Below are 6565 nucleotides of genomic sequence, written 5' to 3' on the forward strand. Positions count from 1 at the left end.
AGCAAATCCCCTCCCCTGGAGACCAGAAAATTCTCCCTTTCCACCTTACTGAACCCATAACCTCAAATGGCAAATTGTTTTAGTGAGGAACTGCCTGACAGGTCCTCATTTCTCCTGGAAGTCACTCAATCTGCCAAGAGTTCAAATGCATCCAGTCCACAATAGTAAAACCGACACCCACCCACCCACAAATCCTTTCTTCAATGTTTGGGGGTAAATAATATGTCTAGATCCTGTTTTTCTGCATTCCATCTTGTGTGTTCTGTTCCACAAACAACATGAGATGGCCGTACCCATGGATACACTCAAGGCATCGAAAAAAGCATTGTGTAGTGTTTAGCTGATAGAAGCGGGATGACATCAGGCTTATGTTGAGAAATCCTCTGAGATGCAGGTTGGAGGCAGCATTGATGGGCTGTTCAACAACCATTTTTTTCTCTTCTCACATAGCAAACAATTTGAATAAAATGTTAATCCCGTTCTTCAAATCCTGTTACACCTGCAACCAGATTTTATACATGCAATATGGTATAATTTCATTGTGGAAACGCATTTGATATACAGAGTCACGACTTGCAGGGCCCTGGCATATTGCCTCTGTGTTAGTAGGACATTTTTCTTGACAACCATTCAAATAATCACTGCCTTGTGGATATTATTATAAGCAGGATATGCTGAAAAGTTTCACCCAGTTCCCAAGTCTCATTCTCCCTCTAGAACTATTGTGTCTGACGTCGAGACCAAGAGAAGAGATTTGGAGGAGGGTCGGGTCCAGTTGAGCTCGAGGGGAGTTTCCAGGGGGTAACGTTTCAGTGGCGTGCTGCAATAGTGATCCTGAAAGATGCACAGAGGGCCTTGTTGCCTTCAGTGGTGATGGTAGCATGTGTTTTTGTGTTTGGGGATGCATGTGATGTTTAGGGCTGGATTAAGTAGATTAGACAAAGGAAAGACCACCAATTTATAAAAAAAATATTAAATCAGTGGTCCTAATTTAATCAGTGATAAAATAGTTTCACTGATTAAAGAGAGGGCAGAACTTTATATTCAGTGAATGAAGCGCTAGAGGAGAGGACATGGGTTCACCAAAAACCACAGGGTTAGAGTATTCAATACTAAATTGACATTTTGGTCTGAGGGTCGAGGAGAATGGTCATCGGGCTCACACAAATGGCTAGGGTGCATCCTCCATGGGGCATGAATGTATTAGGCAAATGTCTTGGTAATCCTAAACCCACCCATTGGATTTGTAGATGCATGTGTGCAAGTGCAAATTCTATTGTCGCTATAGCGCCTTTATCCAAGGCACTTTACAATGATTGTGCATTACATTCACCCATTCATACAACGATGTCGGAGGAAACCATGCAAGGCACCAATCTGCTCATCGAGAGCAATTAGGGGTTCAGGGTCCTGCTCAATGACACTTCGACACTAACTCTGGGGGAGCCCGGGATCGAACTGGGAACCTTCCGGTTCCCAAGCGGCCGCTCTACCTCCCGAGCCACTGCCGCCCCACAAAGGTCATGGGTTGACCAAAAGCAGTCAAGGTCACCCTCCCATGGTATTCTATTCCGGCAATTACATTTTGAGATATGCTGTGTGCAAGTACAAAAGTTGGCCAATGGTAGCAATAGGGGATGGGCCGTTGGGTCAGGAAAATCGGTAGAGGTCATCCTCTTGGGAGCATGAAGATGCAATACAAATTCCATGGAAATCCATCCAGTAGTTTTTGGGGCGGTGTAGCCGCCCCCTATAAGTGAGTTTTGGACACCGACCAAAAGATTTGTATACCCCCTAACCCTTCCATTGTTAATGCAAATCGATACTTTTGCAAAGTCAGCCAATCACATTACAGCTAGTGTCATCACCACTAACTGTAATGTGATTGGCTGACTTTGCAAATTCAGGACTGTGATTGGCTAGCGAAACACATGACACATGTGCAGCCCTATGAATAGCAGTATGGACTTTTAAAAAAGTCATTGATCCTTTTTTTAAAGTGAGTCATGTTGTGATGACCACACACCGCCCACTTCACACTGGGTGTGATTTTTATTTAAATACTATGTTGCTTGGGACCACATTGGTGGAAGGAGGCAATGACTGACCAACTTTGTCATCCTTAGAGCATTTGCTACCCAAGTTACTTAGGCAGGTTATTCCTAAGACAAAGGGTATTAACGGCAATAGTCCAGTCATCCTTCATCTTAAACATGCAAGTTTTAAACCCAATGGCCAGAAGGGGAAATGTGTTATACAAGTGAAGTTACTTGGATTTTTGGTGACACTCTTAATCCAGAGAGACATGACTGAGAGGCTTGGGTTAGAGTCTCTACAGTCATTTTGACGGAACATGACGTTTACGGCTGCTGTAAAGCAGTTGATGTTTGGATCACTTTTGAATGGAGTGTGTGTGTGTGTGAGTGTGTGTGTGTGTGTGTGTGTGTGTGTGTGTGTGTGTGTGTGTGTGTGTGTGTGTGTGTGTGTGTGTGTGTGTGTGTGTGTGTGTGTGTGTGTGTGTGTGTGTGTGTGTGTGTGTGTGTGTGTGTGTGTGTGTGAGAGAGAGTGTGTAACTGGAATTGACCAGTATTAGCCAATACTAGCCATTGTTTTCTGGCTTAAAGTGATGGCAGAGGTTCCCTGGAAGCAGGCATGCAAACTCTCAGCCTCTTTTAGCGCTTCTGTATGTGTACTGAATGTGTGTGTGGATGTGTGCGTGCATGTACACACAGTCCGTTCTGGAGTGTAACCAGATCTGTAGCAGAGCTACTCCAAGGTGTGGCTCTCTTTCGGTCAAACATAACTTTTTGACTGACTGGCTACAATAACCCTGTTTCTTTGCCCTTGACGTGTCAGAAGAGGCCCAAAATGCGGGTTACCAGGCTGGTAGATGTTACAAAAGTAGTGGAGGAGAAGAGACATCACATCGCGGACCCAGAGTTTCCATCATGCATCGGTTTATTCAGCAATCAAGTACAACATCATAGCAGAAGCAGGAGCCGTAGCCCCTGGCCTACACAGCCTAACGGCCTCACGTCCTACCAGTACTCGTAGCAATGAGTAACATTTTAGTTCAGCCTTTATATCACAATAGCTTCACATTAGAATGCAAATAGTTCATGTGGGTGGGGGTCAATGATCCCCCACCTGTTGATCATGCTCTGAACATTAGCAAATGCTGTGGGGGAGCTAGACCTGATGGCACCATCTTAAGAATAGAATGTAAATGCCACTCACACCTAGCAGAGCCCCTTGATTGTCTATGCAAGCACCTGGTTCACAGCACTCATAATTCTTACTTAGCAAGGTTACATTTATATTTCCATCTATTTTGTCTTGCACACTGTTATAAAATATAGCAAATAAGGGCTAATATACGACACATCCCCCCACGAAAGACTCTAACGTCTTTCGCAACAAGTATATTAAATAGAACAGTTTGCAAGAAAAACATCAAAAATAACATTCTCACTTACACCTATACGACCCCCCAAGACCATGGCTCGACTCCAAACAGAACAAAAGACATTCAGTAAGATTCAACACAAACAACACATCCAGACAAAACAACTTAGATACAGGCATCAAAGTTACACAATAAAATCATACAGTGATTTACATTCAATTTCAAAATAAAAATAGACAAACTGTTTCACAAAATCAAGCAAGAATATCAGTATTTAGTAACGGATCGACTTAAATCTGACGCGTGCGTCATGGGTCACATGACTTTCGACTGACACAGAAGGCAAAGACAGGAACTATTTAAAAATAAAACAAGCTTAACATATAAAACACTCAGAAAATCTTATTCAGAGAAAATACATAGGATGCTCTCTTTCGCATCAACCTATATTTCCCCTTCCCAATCAGTGTGTAGGTCCTCCCTGTTAACCTTAAACTCTGGAATAAAATGTTACACAGCAAACAAACTTTGATGCTGACAGTCTACAGTTGAATTTATACATTTCACCAAACGATATAACCTTCTCGCATGTACCTCGTCACGGGAGTCGCCCGGTCTTCTCAGCACAACACTCATGTGTACCTTCAATGAAATAATAATTCACACAGTAAACTCACATAAAATACCAGTGACCAGAAAGTGTCACAACTAAATCCTCTTCACATTGTCTCTCACGGCAACAAAAATACGCTCCGCGGTTTAAATCTCTTTTATCACTTTCAAATATAACCTCTCGTCCCGTATTGTCAGTGTTCCCATCGGAAAATGTCGCTCTTGTAGTCTCTCTCTCAATGTCCATGCACCTCAGCAAAAAGCTGAGCACAGGTCCCAGATCGTATCTTGTCCTCCAGCCAAAAAATAGCCTCTCCATTCTCACCTCTCCTCCCCCCACGGAGGACTTCTCCACAGCAAGTCCTCCGCAACGCCGTCTTCACAGCCCCGCGCTCCACTAGCAACCATGGAAAGAGTAGAGAAGAGTAGAGAAGCGTAGCCATCTAAGATGTGGTCCCGAGGCCGTCGTAGTCGTCACAGCGTCGCCGCCGCTGCGAGGTCATCCATCGTAGGCACAGTAGAAACCCAGGTCGCGCTGACGTCTCCACGGCTTGCATCGCGGAGGTCCTCCTCGCCGAAGGATGACTCCCGTGGATCCGAACCTCCTCACGCAGCCCTGCTCCCGCGGACACCCCAAAATACACAGGTTCTTCTCTAAAGTGCTCCCGGAAAGGAAAGCAACAATAGCCGCTGGTTCGCCAAATGACGTGTCAGAAGAGGCCCAAAATGCGGGTTACCAGGCTGGTAGATGTTACAAAAGTAGTGGAGGAGAAGAGACATCACATCGCGGACCCAGAGTTTCCATCATGCATCGGTTTATTCAGCAATCAAGTACAACATCATAGCAGAAGCAGGAGCCGTAGCCCCTGGCCTACACAGCCTAACGGCCTCACGTCCTACCAGTACTCGTAGCAATGAGTAACATTTTAGTTCAGCCTTTATATCACAATAGCTTCACATTAGAATGCAAATAGTTCATGTGGGTGGGGGTCAATGATCCCCCACCTGTTGATCATGCTCTGAACATTAGCAAATGCTGTGGGGGAGCTAGACCTGATGGCACCATCTTAAGAATAGAATGTAAATGCCACTCACACCTAGCAGAGCCCCTTGATTGTCTATGCAAGCACCTGGTTCACAGCACTCATAATTCTTACTTAGCAAGGTTACATTTATATTTCCATCTATTTTGTCTTGCACACTGTTATAAAATATAGCAAATAAGGGCTAATATACGACACCCTCTCTCTCTCTCTCTCTCTCTCTGTCACCAGGACAATTTTGTTTTGTATCCAGTAGGCTACCTACCATTAACCCGTTTCCTCAGCAACACAACCATTGTGTTTGTCAGTTGTATTGGTCTAGAGACATAAAGACAAAAGCATAATCAGAATATAATCTTTATTCTCACATACAGTAACTGTAGCTAATATTCTTATGTAAGTGTATTGTTTATTTTTGTTTGTTTTATGTATTTATTTTTGTCTTTTAACAGTGTTCGGGAAAAAAAATCAATCATTTATTTATATAAATATTTGTACTTTTCTTATTCGAGCAATAAACCGACTGTTGATAGCTTCCATGCCTGATGGTCCATTTAAACAGAAATTGGTCATTGACAGTATACTAAAGCTTGCTTCTCACTTGACAAGAATGCATCCAATTTTGGTGTGAAAGTGTTCAAGACCCCCAACGTTGCCATCCTCTGTCAACTCCATTAGTGACAAAATGATCTTAAAGCTACAATCTGTACGTTTTATGTCCTCTTGCAACAGTAACAACTATTGTAACTATTATCCCAATTCTGTTTTCTAAAATATAAAATTCAGAATTTATAACAAATAATTGATTGAGTCGATCGGTTAGTTTACTTCCTCTTTGGGCAGAGATGTTTGACAGGGACTATTTATAAACAGTGTTTACAAATATGTTTTATATTTTACTCCATAAACAGCCAATGAAACAAGTCAATGGTCTCGCTTTTCTAGTTCACTGGTGAATTGAACATGAACACCACTTTTGTAACTGTAGTAGGGGTTGAAGGTATACTGTTTAGATTTCACTATTTTAGCAATGCCTGGGTTTGGTGTCAACCACATTCAACCTAGCACATTCACTGGCAACTATCACAATGTTGCCAGTGTTTTACTAATAAGATGACTCCAATTGATTCCATGAGCCACTTGAGGCCTTCCGTACAACTACCCTGAACTAACTATGTGAGTGACTGTGCACAATAAAATCCTCAGTGTTCATTTGATTCTGAGATTGTCAAACATTCTTAGGTCCTGCGTGTCTCCACAGACCTGGGAAAGACTGCTTTTTAGGTTTTGTGGTATGTTCTAGTTCCATTCCTGTGTTCCCCTCCTGTGACCACTGGAAAATAGGGTGTCAGCCCTCAGTGTGTCTCCCAAGAATATAATAAAGATTAATTCATTGGAAATATAACAATCCATTTCTACACTCTCGAACTTAAATGAACGCTGAGGACTTTACTGTGTTATATGTTATCTTCCTCTCCCATCTCTCTATCTCTTGCTTGTTTTT

The sequence above is a fragment of the Gymnoscopelus microlampas genome, assembly GCF_963454915.1.
Source record: "Gymnoscopelus microlampas genome assembly, chromosome: 13".
In the NCBI taxonomy this organism is placed as follows: Eukaryota; Metazoa; Chordata; class Actinopteri; order Myctophiformes; family Myctophidae; genus Gymnoscopelus; species Gymnoscopelus microlampas.